The sequence below is a fragment of the Mastigoproctus giganteus genome, chromosome 6 (assembly GCF_048544385.1).
Source record: "Mastigoproctus giganteus isolate SK-2022 chromosome 6, ASM4854438v1, whole genome shotgun sequence".
Classification (NCBI taxonomy): domain Eukaryota; kingdom Metazoa; phylum Arthropoda; class Arachnida; order Uropygi; family Thelyphonidae; genus Mastigoproctus; species Mastigoproctus giganteus.
This window is the reverse complement of record NC_143580.1, coordinates 201,811,600-201,837,509: the sequence shown is the minus strand read 5'-3', so window position 1 is coordinate 201,837,509 and position 25,910 is coordinate 201,811,600. Positions and strand designations below refer to the sequence as shown.

At 37.9% G+C, this 25,910-nt stretch overlaps 1 protein-coding gene across 4 annotated transcripts in view; it reads left to right on the top strand.

The window, feature by feature from the left end:
* LOC150084880 (sodium/calcium exchanger 3-like) overlaps positions 1-25,910 on the top strand; it is a 533,436-nt gene that overhangs the window by 281,751 nt on the left and 225,775 nt on the right. The window lies entirely within an intron of this gene.

Here is a 25,910-nt window from a genome sequence, read left to right as displayed (position 1 = left end):
TGATGCTCTTTATACAGGTCTTTATATCGCCGAGCAACAGTGTTTTTTAATTGTAGTTACATCTTCAAGGAATTAACCCGCGAAGGTAACGACTCATTTAAAGCAATAGTTTGGGAAATGAGAACTGTGTTTTTGACTCTAGACCATCAGGCAAACTAAAAAAAAAAAAAAAAGTGAATGCACGTCTAACAGCAAGGTGGACACTTCTTGCATCGCGTGGGAGTTTTAACTAAATTATGTCTTCGTTTATAACAATTTTTTTTTGTATTGCAAACTAAGTTGCTTTTTAATTGGACTACTTTGCACATCACATTAATCTGAAAAATATACAAACGGACAGTTTCATAATGATACGTCACTCTTTTTTCTTCCTTTGATTGATAGTGCAATATATATTGAAATAAAAAGCAATAAAAACTGAAAAATCATCCAGAAAATATTCTTACCATCATTGAGGAAACTACACAGAAAAAGCGGATATCTTTGAATATAAAAAGAACCATACAGGTGAAAAATATAAAGGTATTTCGTGTGAGTGCACTCAATTAACCAAGTATCACTTCAACGATGCATCACTACAAATGCAAAACGCGTGACTTCAGTGCCATGTTTCATTTCAAATAGGAAGTGAAAAGATAAAAGATAAGAACAAAATCTTATAAAATTAAATAAGGTAAAACCAAAAAATACTAATTCATACTGCATCTTGTATATGTTTATCCAAATATTCAATGATCATTCTCAGTATAATTTCCGCATATTCTATCAGTACATTCAAAGAGTCACTGATATAATATTAGTATTATCCATATAATGCAAGGAAGCCATAGGCTTTTGCTGCAATCTGTACACTATGGTGCAGAATAACAACTACTGTAACTAGAAGCCTTATTTGGACGTATGGGTGATTAGGCTTTTTATAATTATTATATAGAGGAATAAATATATTTCTAACAAACATACTAGGTAAAAGTTCCCTCTTTACTGTATGGCAAAATCTACAAACACTTTGCCAGCTCTCGCAACAACTTTCCACTTATAATCTTTTGTTGCCAGGTTCTTTTAATCTAATTTTAAGTATCTTTATCTTGAATTCTCAAGAAGGTAATTTTTTATCAAAGTTTTCTTTGTGATGTCTTCGATTGCAGCCACTTAATTGTAAATTCTACTGCAAGGATGAGTCATCAACTTCACTCAGATAAAATAGTACTTCACTTCTCTTATTATCGCGCATTACCACTTATTCATAAAATATATCAGTATGCTGGAAACATTTTCAGTTACAAATAATCACTATTTCATCATCATATTGAAATATGAAATACTCGTAACTTTGTTTTCCTTTCAGTGGTCTTCTGTGAAGGTGGCAGTCATGTATAATTTTTTATCACTGTTACATTTCCAAAATTGAAAATTTTACCCAAGTTTTAAATTTGTGACAAAAATTCTAAGCTGTCAGTATTTTACACTTCTTTTTTAACCCAAGCTCACATTTTCAATTAGGTTGTAACAAATTCTTATACTTTTTTTAAGTAAAGGAGGCGTTATCGAAACTTTTACAGCTCGTCCAAGTTCTGCAAAATTACCGTACAGATAAGCTGAACATTCTGGCTCCTTTTATTATTTCTTCTTTCCTTCTTCTGTGTAAGTTTCTTATTAGCATTTTTTCCCATGCTTAAGTTACCACAGTATACTAACAATGCGCTCTTGATGGTCATAAAAATCTTTTTCTATCTCCATAGCAACAGAAATGTTGAACGCTTTCGCTGTTGTTGTCATCGTTAGATGTAGTACTAGTGAGGAAAATGTCCTCGTGCAGTAAAAATCTATATTCTTTCTCGTTACTTTTATAACAAGTTCGAGAAAGCTTTTATTAGTATTGTAAGGGCAGTTTTGTTTTATGCCTGTTTTATTTTTCTTTAGCGTTACAGCGTAAAAATATAAGGCATCCTATAGTTTTTTGTAATAGATGCGGTACTGTTATGTCTTCATATATGTACTTTCGTTTAACTGTACTGCTATAAACTTTGGTGAGTAGTATATTTTTGTTAATATTATTTTTAATTGATTCTAAGATAAAATTATACTAAACAGAAATCCTGTAACATTTTCTTAACCTGATAGATGAAATTAACAGGAAGCAGGTATCAAGCTAGTTGATACCTCCTTCTCCGTTAGGTTATCAACCTAGTTGATACCTCCTTAATTAGATCTGTTGTACCCTTCATGAGAATTTCGTATATTTTATAAATTGATATATTGATTTAGTAATTTTTTCCATGTGGGACGAAAATTTGTAGCCTTTACCCATAAACGTTCCTTGCATCATTGACAGGATTTGAACCCAGGCCTTTTCCATAGTGTGAAAGCAAAGTACTTGATTTATTGTTGTGCTATCTGGGAGGGAAAAATAAGGGGAAAGTATTTTAGACTTTATTATATTGTTATCTTAAGCTACTCAGTGAGCTGTTCATCATTGGAACAAATTTTTTCTCTGCGTACCAACGGTTTTAGGAAATTCAAAAGCATACCGATCATTTCCTACTGAATTGAGAGGAGGAAATTCATATTTTATTTTGTACAGCAAAAAGCTTCTGTGCACCAATACTACAGTAAACTCTGTAAAATCCGGCATATTCTACAAGTTTTTGATTTTTCCATTACTTTAGAATGCGTAGAAGTAATTGCTTTAGGACGAAAATTGGATGGGATGGATTGGTCACCCTTTTTAGGAACTGGCTGGATATGAGAAAATTTTCAAGCAGAAGGAAAAATACCTTTGTAATAAGAAAGTGAAAAAAGGCGGCAATAACAGGAGTAAGTTCAGGAGCACAGGTTTTGAGAACAAATGGAGAAATACCATTAGGACCTGGAGCTTTCTTGGCATCCAGATTCGTCAAAATCCTTCTGACATCCTTTTGACGGAAGACCACAGGAGGCATTGAATGGATTGTGTTGAGAATGGTGGGAGGTGTTTTACCAAGATCATTAATACACGAGTTGTAGAAAAATGGGATGCTAGCAAGTCAGCTTTATCCTTGGCTGAAGTTACAACAGAACCATCTGGTTTGGACAGAGGTGGGAGCAGATATGGGCAAAAGTTGCGGTCAATAGGTTTGGCAAGAGACCAGAATGCTCGGCTACCATTAGGGCAAGAAGCAAGTTTTCTACTCTTAGCCTGTTCAAATTCTAGTTTGGACTGATTAATAACTGCTTTACAATTGTTGTGAGCTTTGGTGTAGGCATAAAATGAAACTGAAGAATTGGAATCAAGCCAATTACGATATGCAACTTTCCTCTCATGAACAGCCTTAGCACATTTATTGGAAAACCACGGTTTAGATAAAGGACGAGATTTTAAAGTGGAGCGTGGAATAAAATATTCCATTCCTACAAGAATAATTTCACTGACACGATCTGAGCAAATGTTGTTATCAGAAGTTTTGAAACAGTAATCCCACCAAGGAAAAGAAGAAAAGAAATTTCGCAGGTCATCCCATTTTGCATTCTTGTAATGCTAAACAACACGAGGTTGGGAATAGCCGTGAGATAAAGGCTCCATTGGAGAAGAGACAATCACGAAGTTGTGATCTGAGGTGCATAGAGGACCACTCACTTCGACCGTGTACTTAGAAGGGTTGTTTTGTGAGAAAAATATCAAGCGTGTTGCCTTTATGGTTAGGATTGTCTGGTATTCTGGGAAGTAAAAAATCTGTGCGAGGTCATTAGTAATTGCAATAACCTCAGCATCTCAACTAGCTGGGTCTGTGTGACTAGAGAACGGAAGCCAGCTGGAGTTGTGAACATTAAAATCACCAAGGAAAATTACCTCACTGTTAGGAAAGTTGGACTGGAGAAAGTCAACTTGCAAAGAGAGGAAGTCAAAGAGCTCCAAGTGATTAGTGGAGTTGGGAGAACGATGTTATTGTTTGTTATTTGGTTTTTAGGAGCATTACAAACTAAGGCCATATTGCTCCGGGATATGCTGTGGTCATTCCCTGACGTTTCCGCATCCTCCGTATTTGGTGGTGACGGGCTCGAACCCCGGTCTAATCAAGAAGCCTGTGCTACTCACTGCTGCTCCTTTCCACCTGGCTAAGGAGGCGCCTCTTGGGAGAACGGTAGAGACAACAGATAAATCTGACCGAATAAGGCAAAGAGATTTTAAGATTCTGAATGCCGGTGGTATTGCAGCGGTATTCGCAGAAGATCGAAAAGAGGAGATTCCAAATTACCAAATCTCTGACAGGGAATATCGGAAAGGACATATGCACAAGTACCACCTTTGAGGCGAAAGGAATCATACAGCGAATAATTTGGGCAATTGAGATGAGCAGTGGTTGAATCAACCGATAACTGAGATTCTGTGAGAAAAAGTACAATGGATTTAGCAAACTGTAAGTGGAAATGGACATCGTTGAGATTAGAACTGAGACCACGTATATTTGTGAAATGAATTAGGAAGTGTTTGGGAAGTTTAGATCTTTTCGCAGATAAGCTTACTCTATTACTTTGACAATTCATGGTGTATTCAACAATAAGAAAAAGTGGGGGGAGTAATGAAATTACTTCATACAGTATGTATGAAGTAATGAAATTTTTGGATATGGCGTACACATGGTAAGAATATTCCCAGATCCTTGACATATCGTTGCCACGACAATGACCCCCGCATACACACTACTTGGACTCCCTCCAGTCACTATCTGGCAGAGTAGAGGTAGAAAGATTATACACTAGCTGATCCGGAAGCCTCCTAGAGAGTTACCAATAGGCTCGGTCCGGTGTACAAACTAGCGCCCGGCCTGCGAACACCATTTTAGATCTGTACCCTCGACATGTAAGGAAGTTTGGATCTCGCCGTGATGTCCATCATAACCTTAAAGGACATCAGTCATACTGCATGATGGAAGAGATGGGGAAGGGTTGACCGGAACTTAGCTCTGGAGACTAAACATGGGTTCCACCACTTCAAGCCTCCAATAAGCAAAGTGGGGGTATTGCATCGGTTGATTAGAGTCGTCTACCATCTAGTCATCATCATCAGCCATTTTCAATCCACTGCATGATGAAGGCCTTTCCAGTTCCTTCTGTTTTGAGCACTGGCCATCCATTTACTACTCAAAAACTCATGAATTTCATCTATCCATCTCCGCCTTTGTCTTCCAGGTTTTCTTCTAGCTCCTCTTGGGTACCATTCTGTTATTTTCTTAGTCCATCTGTCATCATGTCTTCGAGCTATGTGTCCTGCCCAAGACCATTTTGTTCTTTAGTTTTGATAAGAATGTCCTTTACTTGAGTTTGCTGCCTAATCCATGTGTTTCTCTTCTTATCTAACAGTCTGATTCCCAATATAATTCGTTCCATTCTTCGCTGTGTAGTTCTTAGCTTCTCTTCCATTCTTTTGGTGAATGCCCAAGTTTCACTTCCATAAGTTATGGTGGGGAGTATACATTGATTCATTATTTTACGTTTCAGAAAACTGGGATATTGCTCTTCAGTATGTGACTATATTTCCTGAATGCTATCCATCCAAAATTTATTCTTTTCTTGACTTCCAGCCATTTATCATTATTACAGCTAATAACTTGTCCCAGATAAGTATATGACTCCACCTTTTCAATTACTGCTCCTTCAATCATTATTTCCCTTTCCATGGCATACTTGTTCATCATTACTTTTGTTTTAGCCATATTCATCTTTAGTCCAAAATCCTTACTAACTGTGCATAACTGATTAAGATTTTCCTCTAATTCTTTGGGATCGTGGCTTATGACGACAATGTCATCTGCAAATCGTAAATGGTTTAGGTACTCTCCGTTCACATTGACTCCTTTCTGCGACCAGTCTAATCTTCTGAAAGCTTCCTCAAGGGCAGCAGTAAACAGCTTCGAAGATATTGTGTCTCCTTGTCGAACTCCTTTCTCGATTTTAAATTTGCTACTGTCTTTGTCTAGTCTAATAAAGGATGTAGCACTCTCATATATTTTCTTCAAAATCATAATATATGGAGTATCTATGCCTTGTCTTTCCAGTGCCCGAAACATTGTCTTATGCTGTATGGAGTCAAATGCCTTTTCATAATCCACAAATGCCAGGCATAATGGTGTTTTATATTCATTTGCTTTCTCCATTAGCTGTGATATTACGTGAAGGTGATCCATAGTTGAAAATCCTGTCCTAAAGCCAGCTTGCTCTTTCGGTTGATTCTCATCAAGTATTCTTTCTAATCTGTTAGTAATGACACTTGTGAACAACTTGTAGATATGGGATAACAAGCTAATTGGTCTATAATTTCCAATTTCTGATTTATCTCCTTTCTTATGCAGCAAAACTATGATTGCATTATTCCACTGCTTAGGCATCACACCTTTTCTAATGCACTTTGTGAAGAGCCTTGCCAGTTTTTGTGTTATGTCTCTTCCTCCCAATTTTAACAACTCTACAGTAACTTCATCTTCCCCCGGGGCTTTCCGATTCTTCATTTTCTTCAATGCATGTTCTACCTCATCAGGAAGAATATCGGGTATGTCGTATGTGTTGCTACTTTGCAATCCATGTTCCCCAATGCTGGTATCATTCCCTTGCTCCTTGTATAATTCTCTATAGTAGTCTTCTGCTATTTGAATTATGCCTTCTCTGCTGTTTATAAGTACACCATCGCTATTCTTCAGTTTCAGTATCATTTGTCTTTCTGTATTACTGCTCATGGCTGCTGATTTAAATCCTTTGTTTTCCCTTAATGCTTGTTCTACTTTTCTTGTGTTAAATCTTCTTATGTCCTCTCTGAGTCTCTTTCTAATGGCTTTGCATAACTCAGTATACTCAATTTTCTCCCTGTCAGTGTTTTTCTTGCTCTTCATTTGTCGTCTTTGGTTCATCATGACAAGTGTTTCTTGACTAATTTTTTCTTCTTTGGATTTCTGTTTCCCTATAGGTTTCTTGGGCTTTATCACTTTCAGAAAGTTGTAATATTCCTCGTCGATATCTTGGTCCTGAGCAGTCTGCAGAAGCTCAAACCTGTTAAGTTCCAGTACATACTGCTTTTTCTCCTCCTCTGTTATTTCAAAGACCTTTGTATTATTTACTCGAGTTAGTTTTTTCCTTTCCTTTCCTACATCTATATCAAGTGTACATCTTACCATTCTGTGATCACTTCCAACATTTACCTTATTCAGGACGGTAACATCATTCACAATATATCTTCTGTTAGTGAGGATGAAGTCGATTTCATTAGTTGTTAATCCATTTGGACTCTTCCATGTCCACTTTCTGTTCACCCTTTTCTTGAAAAAAGTGTTCATTACTGACAGTCCTTGAGATTCTGCAAATTCCGTAAGTCTTTCACCTCTTTTATTTCTTTCACCAATTCCAAAATTTCCTATAGTTCCTCTTTCTACGCTGTTTTGCCTTTTCCCAACCTTAGCATTGAAGTCCCCCATAATAATAGTGTAGTGGGTTTTGTGCTCATCTAGAAGACTCTCAATTTCAGTGTACATTTCTTCAACCTCTTCATCATCATGGCTCGATGTTGGTGCATAAATCATTATAATCTTTAGCTTGTACCTCTTAGAAATCTTGAATATTAGTCTTGACACCCTTGGTGATGTACTTTTGAATTCCAAAATGTTGTTTTTAAAATCTTTATGGACCAGAAACCCAACTCCACCTTCACTCCTTTCACTGTTACCATTGGTGTACAGCAGATTTCCACTTGATAAACTTATAAGTGATTCATTTCTTCTTCTTGTTTCAGCCAAACCGATGATATTCCAATTCACATTTTCTAATTCCTTTTCCAGCTCTAATATCCTGTCTTCACTGATGAGTGATCGTACGTTATAACAGGCCAAGTTCAATTTCCGTGCATGGCAGCCTGGTCGTACCCAGAGATTCTTAGCACCCTCTGCTTCCACTCTGATTCTCTCGCTGCCGTAAGAGGGAGAGTGAAAGCTGCTGGGGACTGAGGGCCATTTGTATTGTTGTGCTCTCATTGCTGGAGGGTTTGGTCTTTTCCTCTTCACGCTGACCAGGCGTCTTGAAGAGAACCACTCTACACGTTCGTTGCCACCTAAGTGACGTAACAGGGCTTACCATCGAGAAGTGTGCATGAGTGGATTTTAGGGAGGCAGGCCAACCGGACTTCTCCTAAATCTTCTGTAATAGAGAGATATTGGATCCATCAGTGTTTTAGGCTGAGTGTCTGATAACACACAGGATACCTGTTCCCCTCTAAGCCCCTAGTATTGCCTAGTAATACAGAGGGGGCGGCATTCCTCCATGTTGTGTGGGCGCCACACCTCGCCCCTGCTTACGTTGGTTCACACCTGGGTGGTTAACCACAGTGTGCTTGCTTAAGGGGGTTATATTCAAGATTACTAACAGTCCCACCATCGTGAAGGTGCAAGCAGAAGATCTGGCTGTCACAGACCGTCCGGACTTCGCCGAAATTGGGTCCACTTGTCTTGAGTGTCACCGAAATAAGTTTCATCAGCATTTTAGACTTCCAAGTAGCAAGTACAGCTTGTCTGGCATACCTAATAGAATGTCTGCGACAACCTCAAGGACCAATGCACAACTCATTATAAAGGCTAGTTTGTTCTTCTTTGAAAATTAAGATCATTCCATTATCAATGCAGTTTAGATCCTGCTGCCGAAAAAACATATGAAGGGGAAAGATAGTCATTATAACTGCTTACAGATGTAATTAAGTATAATATTTATTAAAATGGACTTCTATAAAACTGCTGAACCAGTAGGTAGAGTTGTACCGCTCTAAAATCCGATACCTTTAAATTCCCGAGAGTGCCAGATATTAAATAGTTTACTGTGATAATACTGAGGGAAAAAACCCTTTTTCTCTTTTTTTTTTTTTACCGTCGTTAAACGTCACATTAAAATCCCCAATTATATTTTATACTTCAATGCGTTACAGTTACGAAAACGGATCCTTTTTTTTATTTATTTATACTGAAATTAGTTTCAGCTGTTTGTTTTCTTGAAACTACTTGCGACATCTCTGATAAAATAGGCAACATTACGAAAAAAAATGATGCAACAGAAGGAATTTCAGAGAAACTTAATATTATGAATTAAACTGATGAATTATTTTGTCCAAAGCTTTTTAACTAAAAGAAAATGATCCAGACCTTCGACTGCATTTCATGTTTCTGTGAACACAGCAGTTATTAGTTCTTTTATGACAAACTTCCCCCTCATTATATTAGAATTGCAACCTTTGTATCAGTTGGCTGGCATCATAGCAAAAGGAATTTTTCAATGTTTTAGAACTAGAAGCATTTTCTTTCTTAGTTACGTCGTTTTACTTTAATAATGCACACTTGAAATATTTCATAATTAAAATCAGGTGTGCTTTGAAATGATGAAATCGGGTAGTTGTCTTCTGTCCTATTTCTCGGCCTATCTTAGGACTTATCAGTTATGGCGTCTGATAATTTTATTGGTTGAACTTTGTAATTAGCGCGTCCTTGTTTGTGAGATAGATATTTGTGAGAAAGGTAAGTGAAATAGAAGTAAAATCCATTGACAGTTTAGAACCATACAAAAAAAAAAAAAAAAAAAGCACTTCATTAATTACTGTATAAGGGTGTACACAGGTATATAACAGGGTGCATTAAATGAATATGAGCTTTTTATCAGGGAAATAATGCTGATGTGGTTGGACTTACTGAGACGTGGTGCTGCTCAGAGATACGAGATAAAGAATTTCATTTCGGTGAATACTGTGTGTTACAGAAAGACAGGGAAGGATGAAGGGGTGGGGGAGTGATGCTTTTGATCAACAACTAAATTAAGGTAACGAAGGTCTTCCCTTAGTGAGATCAAAGTAATGCGCATGTTGAGTCAGTGTGGTGTGAAATGAGTTGCACGGAAGAGAAGATGTTAAAGGTACGTGTAAGGTAAATGAATGACACTGAGGTGTATTACAGAAATCGCTTTAGGCAATTTGAATGGGCTAGTGAGTACGATTGTCTTATTATGGACGGCTTTATATCCTCCCTTATACCTACCTCGTATAAGCTGGAATACGTGGACCGATAATACACTATACGGTAGCATGTTTTTGAACAAACTGGATGATTGCTACTTATCCAGCGTGTCAGAGAGAGTACAACGGGCTCTAAATTCCTAGATCTAGTTCTCACTAAGGAGCTTTACTGTATCAAACACTTGATAGTAGAGGAACCAATATCACGCAGTCGACGTAATGCCAAAAAAATGAATTGTATCTAAAGATACCTGGGTAGTCAAAGGTAAAGACAAGGGATTCAATTTCAGGACAGGGGACTACATGGAATGAGATATTTCTTCGGATCGATTAACTAGAGTGACTACTGTATGGTGTCGGGTACAAATATGCTATGGAAAATGTTCAAGGGATTTATCCTTGAAGCGACGAAAATATTCATATTCCACGAATTACATAAAGATAAATCCCAAAATAGACAGCGGATGAAGTTAAGGTTTGATTGAGCAAAGTAAAGAAGCAATGGGCAGTTATTACAGGCACTCACGTGATTCCGATTTGTATGAACCATAAGAAGATATGTAACAAAGTCATTAATTGATAAGACAGGCGAAAACTAATTATTATAAAGCACTAGCAAAGCGAGTTAAATCGTAGATAAGGAATTCTCATAGGTGAATACAAAAAAGAAAAGAGCAAATCCAACAGATCCCTTAAATCAGGGGTCGTAAACCTGCGGCTCTTTGAGCATCTAACTGCGGCTCTTTTAGCTCACATGAAGCAAAGTTTGAAATGGAGTTAGTGGACTTAAAAATCAAGGACAATGTGGAGTGCAAGACTAAAATGCCTTAAACATGAAATTGAGGATCTGGAGAGGCAAAAGGCTACCCTTGGAATTCTACATAAATGGATGCAGATAGATGAGTTGAAAAAGCAAAACCAAATTTTGTTCGATGCGTGGTGTAGCTTATCGGACAGGTATATAAATTTGAAAATATTTGCGTTTGGACGTCCCTCAGTTTTTGATTCGACGAATTTCTGCGGGAAAATATTTTCGAACATGAATTATATTAAAAATAAATCAAGAAACCGTCTGAATAATGGGAGTCTCTCAGCATGTTTAAAGATGAATATTAACAGCATACTTCCCTGATGTTGAGAGACTCGCTCAAGAAGTTCAGCAGCAAAAGTAACATTAATTAGAAATATTATTAATAAATAATATTTCAAAATATATATTTTTTTAATAAAACACCTTTCCACTCTATTCCATTTCTTAACACCCCCCCTCCCCCCAGTTTGAGCTGAAGTGCGGCTCTTTGGATTCTCTCTCTTTTTTTAATTAGATCAAAAATGGCTCTTCACTCAAAAAAGATTGCCGACCCTGCCTTAAATTGTTGCAATGAAAAGTCCACAGAAAGAGAAAGCCCTGCAGAAATGCCAGATAAATTGAATAAATACTTCCCATCGATATTTACAGTCGAAAGTAAGCTGGAATCTCTGGAGAATACTAAAGAGTCAGACAACTGTAATTAAGCGACATAATGATCTCTGAGAAACATTTGTTAGAAAAGATAATGAAATAAAGGAACGCAATACTTCAGGGGGTTAATTGGCATATATTTAGTTGTACAGTAATTAGAAAAGCTGCATATGAGTGCCTCACACTGTTGGACACGTTAATGAGAGCATCACTGGACTCCAGGAAAATTCCCTTGGGCTGGAGACATGCTGATGCCTCCCTAATCCACAAAGGTGGTGCTAAAGATGAAGTAGGTTATTATAGCCAAGGACTTTGACTTCTGTGGTAGGGAAGATCATGGAGTCTATGGATAAGGAAGGAATCAGGCCCATCTCGAAAAGAACAGTATCTTGAATACATTCCAGAATGGTTTCTGTTCTTGTATGAGCTATCGCTCGGGTAACCCGTAACGTGAAACTATCTGTTCGTTGTTCTCATCATCAGGATTATTCGTTTCACTTCCCTCTTCCACTGACTTTTTTTTTTTTTTTTGATTTGGTAGTTGTTGGCGCATCGGCTTCTGTGGCCATATTGCACCTCCCAAGGTTTTTGCAGTACTTTGATCCAAGCCCGAGGCGAGAATCGAACCCGCGACCTTTGGATTGCCGGGCAGGTACTTTACCCACTCGGCTAGCCCGGTCGGCCCACTGACTTACCATTTATTCGCCACATTAATCTTTCATTATGCTTTGCAGGTAACGGAATCTTGATTGCTAAAAGTCAAAAGAATTTCGCCGACATATCTTTAAACTGATGCAAAAAAAAATCAATATATACTTTACTAATGAATAAGCAAGCCATATGCAAGAAAGTGCATTAAAATTGAGGGGCTTATTAATCTTTTGACTATCTTTTTTGGTTTCGTTTTAGAGAATTTAAGACGTTTTGTGTAATCCACATATTAAAATTATTGCTTGAGAACTGCCACAAAAAAAAAAAAAAAAAAATAGGGAAACTTCCTATGTGTTTCAAACATAATATAAAACTGTCCTATTTTTAACCTATTTGAATTTGCTGGATGAATCCACCATCGCCGTTTTCTCTTTCTACTGGCAATTAACTATATACATAAATGCGCAATAAATCCAACTTGAACAACAACATCCATCTCGAAACTGAGACTAGAAAAACTGGTGGTATTCAATGCAACGTTAGAAACGCCCCTTCCAGTTTGAAACGATCTGACGTTAGAAATGCTACGTGTAGTTTGCTGTTTTGGAGGGGTTTACAACGCCAGCTGACGCCGGAGCTTTTAAGCACCCGCCTAGTATAGGCGGGCGCTTAGTAAAATTCATTACGAATACGGATATAACGAAAATTTTACTGTAACGAAATTATTTCAAGTTTCCTTACAACTTTATTAGTAATTTATTAGTAATTAGCTTTGTAAATGCCATTTGAGAGAAATAGTTCTGGAGAAAAATTCACTACAACAAATTACTTTCGAAGTCCACCTATGCTTAAATCGTACTAGTTTATGGATGTAAAAATTATGAATGATCCTCATATTTAAATACGGCTATGAGAGGATTAATTCCATTGAAAAAATAAAATGGAAATTTCGAAATATAGCGCAAAAAAATTCAGTTTCACACTATGTTTTCCACATTTTTTGAATAGTTATTATTATTATTATTATTTTTTTTTTTTTGTTAGTTGTTGGCGCATCGGCTTCTGTGGCCATAATGCACCTCCCCAAGTTTTGCATTTTTACTCTGATCCAAGCCCGAGGCGGGATTCGAACCCGCAACCCAAAGGTTGCGGGTTCGAATTTCCTATTTCACCCCCCAGCCTTCACTCTCCCCTCCCAGCACTTTTTCTTGCACAGCGTATAGCCCTACACGTCCAAATTTAAAATACACCAAAAAATTTCGCCCAACCTTTTAGGCACTTTAGAAACAGGCTTTCAGCGTCAAACCCCATATTAGTGCTTTAATGTAAGTGATTTAAAATCAACCGCGATCGTTTCAATTTTATTTTAGGTCCTAGCCACTAAAATCCCAGGAAAGTAAGTGGCAGGACCTGCCAGAGTACAATTGACTCAATGGTAACACCCGGCTAGCCTCCACGTGGCGAGGTATGGGCAACGTCTGGTCCCATTAGGGGCCTGGCGGCCAATAAGCCGGATAAACAATGGGCACAACATATAACACTACTCATGACCCACACACTTCTAAATCTCTGGCTTTGACAGGGTACTGTCACCGATACATAGAACATTCGCGGAGATGGGAGAAATCCCAGGAGCTGCTAGACCCTCAATACCTCATACCTCATACCTTTGGGTTACCCACCTGCCTCGGTCGGCCTTTGAATAGTTTGTGGGGGGGGGGTGTTGTGGGTATTATTGTTTTTTTCTTGGTTGCCCTAATTTTTCTTTATATTTTAATTATTATAATTTATCCCCTTTTTTATATGTATATCCCCGTAGTCCAATCCTCCCACTTAGCATCTGACTTGTTTGTTCTCAGAAGATTACCTGACTCGTAGGGGACCTTAATTACTTTAAGTATTTCTCCACAGGATTGGCTGAGTTTCGGAATGACAGACTCCAACACATGAATGTAAAATAAAACAATGTTTATTAACATATCATACAGAAATTAGCAATAGTGTTTGGTCAAACTATATTTGGCTGGTGACTTGTTAATTCATTAACCTTTATATGTGTAAATATCTTGTTCAAACTCAATTGTTTCATCATCTGATATCCTATTCTAATACACATTATTATTCATTATGACATGGTGTCTCTTCATGTTCTTTACAGGGACTTCAATAGGTCGTGTCATACACATTACATAGATTCTTCCCACTCTTCTCCTGAACAGTCTGTATAATAAACCAACAACTACCAGCCAATGAACTGGCTCACAAAAACCTTCAGAGTTCGTGTCCCAATTTGTAAAAAAAATTGCATTTATTCAATTGGACACCCTTTCTGCATTCAGGTCAACAGGAAATATTAATCAATTCAATTTAACGTTACCCTTCAGAACAGTTAATCCTCTTTTTGACGGTTAAGGGCTAATTAATAAGTTTATATATAACTTATTAATTAGCCCCTACTCAAATCAGAAATACTCTCCACAAATCAACTCATAATAAATTGAAATTTCAACCTTTAATTTCATACATATTATAAAAACCTTTCCCAACTTTAAACAATTCTCAGTTATCTATTATAATCTCTCCTTCCAGCAAGCATATATATGAGGAGCTTCACTTCAAATTATAGGCTACGTCCGTCTTAAATACCTTACACTTTTATTCATATATTCATTACTTAAACCTCCCTCCTTAACTATAAATATCTATTTATTCTAAAGTCCTCTCCTTAATAAATTAAGCACACCTATGTCGGTAAACTCTCTAGCACTTACGTGTTTGGCCTGGAACTTTCCTCCCTGCTCGGCTTCCTTTCATATCGGTCATTCAGGTACTGGAATGCGGGGGCGCTCTTTTGGGGATCTCGGTGATTACGGTGTTTCCCTACCGGATACTGTACGGCTGGAATCAATCAGTGTCGCATACTCTTTATCGGTCAGCATTTCTTCTTCCGTGGATAGAGGGGTTTTTGAGTAGGTCAATGGTTCGACCACTCATTCGACTGGCTTTGCCTATATAATTCTCAGGGTGTGATTCTTCCTCACTATGGCTTCCATGTTTACAGGTGAACATTCCTACTGGCTGTCGGGATATGCAGAATTTCTATCACTGCTTCCATCTACCTCAGGTCTGCAGCTATCACCCAAATTAGACTACTGCTCTGCTTGGTATCGTTCTTCAACTCCTTCAATTCATTCTCCAGACCGCTCCGTGAACTTCTTCCGACTCCTCCGAAAACTTCTTCCGAATCTCACGAAAACTTTTTCAGAATGCCACGAAAACCTTTTCAGAATCTCCCTCTCAAAATTCCCTCTATTTTCTTCCTGGCCAATAGGAGATCTGCACATCCTTTTTCCTGTGTTCTCATTTGTCTCCTCTCCTCTTCCGTGGGCGGGTCTTCTTTATTCTTTGTGCCCCAACTTCCGTGGACCTCGAACATACCAGAACAATCCAGAAAGAGAAGCGGAAGTTCAGGTCAACTGAGAAGCGTCACAGCTCCTCCCGTGACCTCACGCGCGCACACCTGGTGACGTCGCCTACCTCTAATAGCGTTTCACCGTGAAATCTTTAAGAGGGTCAGCTTAAGCACTCTTGGCCCTTACTATGGTGCATCTGCCTCTGTCTTAATGGGGGATTTGTCATGGTATATTACTTTCACTGACTCGTCAAAGAACTTTTATACAAACAAGCTACTACTAAACAGAGAGTGACTGGAAGGTATTTTTGAATTCCAGTGTTTCTTAATCCATGTTGTTTGTACCAGAAAACCACTATTCGTACTACAGTTAAATTCTCATAATATTTAACCATTTTTATTAATTAATGGAAGGACGGGTCCTTACAAGTTATGCCCAAATCGAATTTGGTGCGGAGTACCAGCACCTATTTGCGCCTCCCTCCCCAAAATAACAGATTATTGAAATGACGAAGTAGCATGCCTACATAGTTTTATTGGTCACTTCCCCGCTCCCCCCAACGGAAAGCGGGAAAAAAATCTCAAATTGAAGAAAACCCCTATTTCATGGGGAAGGAGGGAAAACAAAACTGGTAGTACAACCGGAATCCATCCCACTCACTGCATTAAGGTTGAATCGTATTAATGCGTGAAAATAAAGTTAAATATAGTAAACTCTTTAAAATTAAGCACCCTCGGGGATGAGAGGTGCTAGATTTTAAAAGTTTTCGGATTTTAGAGAGGTATATTTAGCCATTGAGGAGCTTTGGGGGAGAACACTTCAGTGAATAGTAAACAACAAACAACTGAACTTATTTACATCTGTAAAACATTTACAGTGACTATCTTGTACTTTTATATCTCTTTCTGCGGACAGAAGGATTTAAATTGCATGAATTGTACAATGGACTTAATTCTCACAGCAGAACAAAGTTTCCTTTATAACGAGTAGCCCTATTATTGCATTGCTTTCAACAGATAGCTTTAGCCATGTTATAATTTTGAAAACTGATTTCGTATATCTCATGGCAGCTCACAACGAACAACTTCTTTACAAGTGTTTTGCCTAGGTGTTGTCACAAAAGCCTGCTTGCTGCCTAATGAGGACCAGTCAGTACTAAAACAGGCTCTCACAGCAGTCATCTTACAATAGCCAATTAACCTTTGGCGAGGCCATCTGAAGTAGTGCAATAATCTTGCAACTTGTTGCAAAGGGAAGTTTGTTTTGCTGTGAGAATTAATTGCATTATCTAAGCAGTTTAAATCCTGCTGGCAAAAAAACCCCAACAGATTAAAAGTCAAGATAGTCCTGAACACATCTTATAAAGATGGTAATGTCGATTTTTTGCATTGATTCGTAGAGACAAATGTTGTTGTTGATACGAGCGCCGGATTACTTTTTTAATATTTTTGGTTTTCAAAATGTGCTGGATTTTAAAGAATTCCGGACTGTTAAAGTGACGGATTTTCAACAGTTTACTGTAATAAAAACAAAAATTAACGCGTTAATGTATGCAAAGTAACGATCCATTATATTTACCATTTCTGAAACAGTAAATAGTGCGAGTTATTAAAATTTTACGTGATACAGTATTTCTTATAAATACAGTATGTACTTTCAAACGATGATCTCTGAAAAAATATTTTTATTTTTGTAGTACGTATTTGTCTATTTATTTACTATTGAAGTCGTTATTTAAGTAGAATAAGACGAAAACTGCTATTATATATATATTAGAAAAGTATAGAAGAATTTATTAGAACAAATAATGGTTATTTTAAAATAATTTTCAGCGATATTCATTAGCACATGAAATTTCAGTGAAACGAAATGATTCACGCACCACCAAGAAGTTCGTTGTAAAGGGATTTTACTGTATTACACTTGTTCTTTTTAGAACAAGTGGTAATACAGTAAAATAAAGATAAAATAAAGGTACTAGTAATTGACATTTTTTCGTTTATTAATACAAAAATTTACATACGTATTTAATAGATCTTCATAAAAAATATAATATTGATAAATATTCGTAAAAAAGCTAAAAAAATTGGATTGTTAGCAGTTAGAATTTTCAAATTCATGTTTCAGCTTATCTTATGAACCAATTACAAATGGTAGTGGAAGCTTTTTTAATTATTTGTGAAAATCGTTTAATTACAGTGTTTTAAGTAGGTTATGAGCAACCGCACAGTATCCTTTTCTGAACGCATTGAAGAGTTTCCTTTTAAATGTTTTTTTCTAAAAATTACAGCCCAGATTGTAGTTCCAGAGTGCAAAAGCCCCAAAATCAAAAGCCACGGTGTCCGAGGAAGAGAATTTGGTTAAGTTCAAAATGGAAGTAGATAATCACTTTCTGCAGACAGAAAAACCTATGAGTGACTGGATTTTTTTTTATTTAGCAAATGCATAAAAGGTGCGATGCTTTGCTTTAACCATTCTAATAATACTCATTTTTCAGTTATCTTTTAATTTCTCAATAATGGTCTGTTTAAAATGTGAATAACAATTTTTACAGTAAACCATTTTGAGATTTAAAATTCAGAATAAAATTATACCATTTCTCTGTAATTTTATTTAGAATTTTTAAGTCTGAAAATTTTCACACTTTTTAAGATCGAAATACCAGATGTTTTGAAAAAACTAATTTAACTTGATGTTCAACTTCCTGGAGTATGTGAGTTGTCTGCTCATTGTAATGTAAATATTCTAAACCAAACACATCCATCTTTTCCAATAACGGCAGTCCACTTTCGCTTTTGTACTTATTTAATCAAACATCGTCTTTCATTTCTTCTGTTCAGATCTAATAACGTATACCTAAGATGAAAATACATGGCCGCATGTGGCCACTAAAAAGAGAAAAAAAAATAAATAAATGTGCAGGCCAGTAGACGTTAGAAAGTTACTATCTTTAGAGTGAAAGGAGCGCAGTCAGGAAAAGCAAGCCAAAACTGTAGCTGCAATAATTAATCGCCTAAAGGTGTGTTGTGAATTAACGAAGAGCCGGCAGTGACACGAACATCCAAGCACTCCCAATCGCCTCTTTCTGCAATTCACAGACCTGAAAGGGCTGTCGGCCAGAATTTTCAGGATCATCTTACCACTTCGTGGTGAGAATATTAAACTGCATGGCTTTCTGCTAGGATCTCGGTTTTCGTGGGTATCATGCTTTTAATATTGGTGTTTACAACTACGACGAAGATTGTTAAACGGGCTAGCATCTGCACACACAGAAAAACAAAAACAAAAATCACGTAAAGGCTTTGAATATCGATAAATTTTGTAATGTCTGGTCATACTATGAGTAATATTGTTTTTTCCCATGGACAAATTTGGGTCTTAGTTATGCATGTTTGTACCCACTACATGGAATATTTCTATATCAATTTATCCAAATCATAGCGTACGCGTAAGTTTTAACGAGTGTACATTGCTCCGGGTTTTTTTTTTTTTTTTTTGTTATTTTTTTTATCAGACGTTAAAACAAATTGAAGGTGCACCAGAAGAAAGCCTTAAGATTGTAATATTTTATGAATTTAAGAGAACAGCACGACTCCATCCAAAATAATTCGTTCAAAATGTGTCTGGTGGTTCCAGAAGTTTGAGTCAGCTGACTAAAGTTTAGCTGATGAGGACATTCAAGCCGATGTGTTCAGTTAAATGATAACCTGCTAGTAGACACTTTAAAAATATTCTGTTGGAACTGTTGAAAAACTCCCTCAATTACTTTTACCCAATTTAAACCATTCCACCTTTCACTGCCAGCGCATACAGACAATATTTTATTCTTTTAATCTACAAAGTTCTTTGAGATGATGACATGATAGATGTCACTCATCTAGAGGACACTTAAGAAAAGAACTAGAATATAATTCTGTGCACAATACTCTGCATTCAAGAGGATATTTTAATTGACCAAGCCTTATTTTGACGAGGAGAGAGCACGTTCTGATAAAGTTGCAGTCTTGCACCAAGGAGAGTTTCAATTACTGATCAGGAGAATTTTTGGACCAGATTACTGTATGTGTTATATTAAAGGTTATGTGTTATATTAAAGTAGCGGTATACAAGTAAGAAACCACTGTTTTCCTTAAAGGATTTTTTGAGAGGGAGAGCTGGTATTGTGGAGAATAACAGCTGCTTGCCAATTGAAACTTGAAAGTTTCAAGGCTGTCAAAATTGCCCTCCTTGTGTTTTTTTTTTTTTTTTTTTTTTTATTATCTCCAGAGCCAAAGGAATTTTATACATTTTATGAATAGAAAGTCATGCAGAACAAAGGAAAATATACTGTCCTACCAATTCATCACAGATTTCAGAGTTCCGAAATAGCGGGACAGACATAGGAAACGTTAAATTCTGTGAGGAACCAAGTGACGTGCGGGTCAGTCCGTGATATGATAGATCACGTAATGCGACTGACCTATAAGAAAACTTAACAGTGCTTCAAGAATTATTTCAGTATTTTATAGATGCGTTAGCATATGCGTAAAGCATATACTGTCCTCGCCACATCCTTCCGCCTATCTATCTGCCCGTCCGATGGTCCGGACGGACAGATAGATACGTATGTAACAACACAACGGATGGCGCCTCCGTAGCTAGGTGGGCAGGACAGCAGTGCGTAGCACACGCTTCTTGATTAGACCGGGGTTCGAGCCCGTGCCCATCAAATACGGAGGATGTGGAAAGGTCAGGCAATGACCACCGCATATCTCCTGAGCAATATGGCCTTAGTTGCTAATGCTCCCAACAACATAACAAACTCAACGGATGGTCGACTGATGAAATTTTTATTTGATTTTTTTATAAAGATCTCCTGAGCCATCCCAAATTTCCTTCAAATTGGACAAATAGAAATCGGCAATTATTATTTCTTTTTCTCATACATATCACATAGGTTATATATATGTAGCTGAAGAAATAATATTGTTTGTGGCTGTGAGCTTGCTGACCGATGAACGGGAAACATAGTGGATGCGCAGAAAGGAAAAGTTCCCGGTTTAAGCACTGAGCACATGAACTAGTCATTGTCGGAATCATAATAGAGCTGACCGAATTTTGGACCTGTGCGCCACATACTCGCCACTCATCTGTGGTGCATATAAGTAAGCAATTTTGTCGTGTTTACGCCTAGAGAAGTTACACCTTATAACTGAATCCAGTACTAAATGGTTATATGCCCCCGTGAAGCAGCCAATATTTTAACACTAGAATATCAACTCGTTTTGGGAACCAGTAATGCAACCACCATTACAAACTCGTCCATGATTTGTTGCATAGTATGTACAGTGCGGAGTGAAGTGTTCAGAAAACCAGGATAGGTATATATCCACATATATCCCAAATCTCATTAAGACATCTGAGATACATTTGACATCCTTTATATCTTTACATAACAGTTATAACCAAAATCATCATTCTTCAATACAACAACAACCGCATATATATCTTCATCGTCACTAGTACACCAGACACACAATTTGTAAATAAAATACTTTGATTAAAGAATTCAGTCACTTTCTTACTTGCCATTTTACGATGTCATTATTTCTGAATATGTAGTACGTTACATATAGGTCTTATTTCCTTGCTTCGGAATACGAGTAGGGAAACTGTCCTACTGCAAACATTGTACAAGAGTTAAAATTTAATGAATCATGAAATGCATATTATGTATAGTCCGCATTTCACGATATGATGACGTTGGTTTTTACAAAATCTAACAATGATCCGAGAATTTTAGATAAACCTTGTACAAGAGTTAAAATTTAATGAATCATGAAATGCATATTATGTATAGTCCGCATTTCACGATATGATGACGTTGGTTTTTGCAAAATCTAACAATGATCCGAGAATTTTAGATAAACCAGGGAATTACAAGAGAAACCATTCTTGCCAGTATTCTCCATGGCAGATTACAAGTGGCTGAATTTACCGACTATTTTCTCGATATCTCCAATATACTAAGTGGTTATTTAGAGAAAGTTGTCTGAATATATTCGGTTTTTATATGAGTTTGTATATTGGTAAGGCGCCTGTTAGCTTCGTCAAGTTCATCTATCTGCACACAGCAGTATGCCTCTAATAAACAAATTCTCATGAAATCTTATATTCAATCCTTTTAAAAATCTTTGCCCGGCTATCACATATTTCAATAAAATCGGACAAACAGAAATCCCACACCATTTTTAACCAAAATGATACTTGGCACCAATTTGTTTGTCTAGTATATTATATTCTGTTATTTCAGATGGACTTAAAACAAATTTTTACGAACTACTTGTACATCATTTAGGATAAAATTAAAATTTTTATTTTAAGAGTATTGGAGTTATCGCTCATAGTATATGTGTAATTCTCCTACAGAAGTGTGTATTCATGGACCGATTTTCATGTTGTGTGGGCTGAAAATGCAGAAATAACCTACGGGGAAAATTCTTACGCTCTCTCTTCCTGAGATCGGTTAACCAGAGCTGATCAAAGGCCCGAAATAGTCGAGTGGCCAAATGCGAGGGTGTACCAGTACACGTATTTGAGTCGACCATGGTTCGAGCTCATATGAGTGCTGAATACAGTTAACGGTTGTACTAATTAGAAAATGATTAATCATAAACTAAACTACACCTCTGTTTTCATTGGTCCTTCCCAGATAAACAAGTGATTCAAATGGAAGCCGTATGAGCCACGCAAGTTAGTTGCTTTGTCGTTATGGTACGTAGAGCAGAGCTGAATGATTTCGAAAGGGATGTTATTGTTGGTTGTCACATTGCTGGCTTTTTGATTCGCGCAATTACTGACAGCCTACATCATCCAATCTCGACCGTTAACAACGTTATGATTAAATGGAAGTGTGACAGTGCAAGCACCGTCCAAGAACGCACAGGAATACCACAGACTCCTACTCCACATGATCAGAAAGTACTCGAAAGGATGATATGACAATCACGTTAGACAATCCTGCAAAACACCAACCAAGATTTTAAAGTCAACTGTACGACATTTGTCGAACAGAAATCGACTATCAAGCTCCGTACGCTGTACGTACGGAGCTCGATAGCCTTGATTTTCGTGGAAGAGCAGCGGCGCATAAGTCAAACATCACCAAACGCAATCAGCGATCTTGCCTTACACGGTGCAAAGAATTTGTAATTAGTTCATGAACGGTGGAAATCGGTTCTATAGAGTGACACCCTATTCTGATCAGCTAATTGTTCTGAAAATTGCAGCGTCTAGAGACTAGGCATCTGCGAGCTGATCTGATTGAGGTGTATAAGGCCTTGAATGGGTTGAGCAGGCTCAAATCTGATAGAATACTTCCGCTTACTCAGATTACGAACCTGAGGGGACATAAATTGAAATTGAGGAAAGACAGTTGTAGAATAGATGTGCGGAAATTTGCCTTTAGCCAATGGGTAGTTAATTGCTGGAACAAACTTCCAGGAAATCTGGCGTTGTGGAAGTTGATAACTTAAATAAATTCAAGGAGGAACAGGACAAACTTTTAGAGGGAATGGATGTGTAAAAAAAATTTTTTTTTTTTTTTGGCCGATGCTAAATAAGCTCATACGCTTGGTTTCTTGCATCACATGCCTCTACTACTACAAAGCGGGTAGAGATGTGGAGAATGCTTGAAGAACGTCCGATGCCGGAGTGCATTGTGTTAAATTTCTCATGATATGGCCGTAGGCCATATCATGATATGGCCTACGGCCTTTGGTAATTGTGTGATGAACGCCAACGCCTATCTCAACATTCTGGACAATTTCATATTTCCTATGATGTGTCAATTCTTTGGTACTAACACATATTTGTTTCAACAAGTTGATGCCATAACGCTGATGCTGTTCGAGAAAGATTCATGGACATAAATGTACAAATGTTGGAATGGACGGCGCAAAATTCCGATTTAAAGGTTGTTGGACGAATTAAACGTCCAGAGAGGCCCAGAACAACTCGTGTCACATCGGTAGCTCAACTGGTCACCGTTCTCACCCTCGCGGATAGTACAGTGCATATAAGCACAATCCACCCCATACCAGGTGGGAAAAGCACGGATTCGAATCCCGTCAATGATGTGCGGGATTTTTAAGGGCTTTGTGCACAATGTGGCTGACTCAGTCTCAAGTGAGGGTCGCATAGTTTTTTCTCCTGCAAACTCTGGTTTTTTGTCCAGGAAAAACAAGCAAATAGACCAGCAAACACACGCAATTTACACAATATATACAGTATATAGCGCAAATATGGTCTAATCGCTGATGCGCCTAAAACCCTACAACAACAATAACAAAACTGATCTGCAAGAGGAATAGCATATAATAACCTGCTACAGCCTATTATTCTTTGGGTGGAAAGCATACCAAGAAGTTGGGGTGTGTTATAGTGGCCATGGGTTACCGTCACGTTACTGAAGTGGGCGGCAGTGAAGTCGTGTGAAACGTGCATCATTCTCTTTGAATGCTGTAATAGTTCAGAGGGGAAAAGTAGTAATTTTATAATGGACAGGATGCTAAAGAAATCAAAGTGTAAAACAAGGGTTACGTAGATATTGTTATTGTTGTTATTTGGTTTTTAGGAGCATTAGCAACTAAGGCCATATTGCTCCGTGAATATGCGGTGGTCATTCCCGGACCTTTCCGCATCCTCCGTATTTGGTGGTGACGGGCTCGAACCCCGGTCTAATCAAGAAGCGTGTGCTACGCACTGCTGCTCCTTCCCACCAGGCGCCCGGTTACGTGGATATATGGGAGTAAGTCATAATATTGAGTGCTTCAGCTACAATACACACTGCCCTACCATTAATATCCGGGCGCCTTTCCGTTGACAGCTGGTGACGTCCTACGCAACCACCATGTATCAGACCCAGGGGCGGACTGGGAACTTTTTTTTTATACCGGGCTCTGGTACAACCGGCCCCATGCATAGTCGGCCCAAAAGCCAAATCAAAAACATTAACGCATATATATATTTTCATTATAAACACATTGTATGATTAATACGATGAAACTTATGGCCAGTCCACACCTAATCAGATCCAACTTTGTATTATGCTCGTAAGCCATCGAGGGGATAGTAGTACGATTGTGAATGCAACACACCGCGATTGACGCAGTTAACAGGCTTCCAACGCGGAATGTTAACAGGGTATCACTTAAGCAATTGATCTGTACGTGACATTTCAACAGCAGTGAAGATCCCTAGGTCGACAATTGGTAACATGATCTGCAAATGGAAGTGGACTGACTGGTGCTGAAACAATTCGGAAACACTCCGAAGCTGACAGAACGTGAGAGGAAAGCCACACAAAGAATCGCCCGCCTGGAATGCAGATAGTCATTGTCGCAGCACACTCAGTCCTTCAGTGAGACGACTAGATACGTGCCAACACCAGTACAGTGGGCCAGACGGTGCATGATATTGGTTACCACGGGAGTGCAGCTATCCACAAGCCACTAATCGCCCCAAATAATGCCACGAGCCGTCTAGCTTGGTGAAATGCCCGCCATTCTTTGACCGCAAACCAGTGGAAAGAAGTGCTCTTCAGTGACAGATCCACCATTCTGAAGGTCGTGCCTGGGTGTGGTGGATGCCCAGAAAAAGCTACCTTACCGGACTGTATTATCACAACGCTGGACTTTGGCGGAAGCAGCGTGATGGTCTAAGGCTGTTTTTCTGGAGCTATTCTTTTATATTTCATTTTTTGTTAATCCTCTGGCATTTTCTGCCGTGAAGGAAATTTGTTTCTTACTAAATGTACTATTAAATTTATACAGTATTTAGTAGGACGAATAGAGATTCTTTCTTTCTTTCTTTCTTTCTTTCTTTCTTTCTTTCAAAACTTGGCCTAGGCCCATTGGTTGTTATGGACAAAACCATGAATTCTGAGGTCTATCTAGATGTCTTGAACAATTATACTTTACCTGCGTTGTGGTATCATGTCGTTGTTCTACCCATATCTGTTAATACAAGTATGGGTAGGAAAACGCTACATGTCATACTGATCATGTCGTAACGGACTGGTTGGAGACCTGAGTGTCCAAAAAATTTGGACTAGCCAGTTCAAAGCCCTGTTTGTTATTTGGTTTTTAGGAGCATTAGCAACTAAGGCCATATTGCTCCGTATAAGGCCTGACTCAAGTCTATAAAGAATCTCTGGGATGAACTGGATCGTCGGGTGCATTTGAGGAGAGACTACCAAAAACGAATCTGAACTGGTCGTCGCTTTGAAGGCAAAATGGCAGATAATATTGGAGGACATTTACAAAAAATAGCTCGAGAGTGTTCCACCGATAGTGAAGTGTTAGTAAGTACTTTTTTTTTTAAACATTAGCAACTA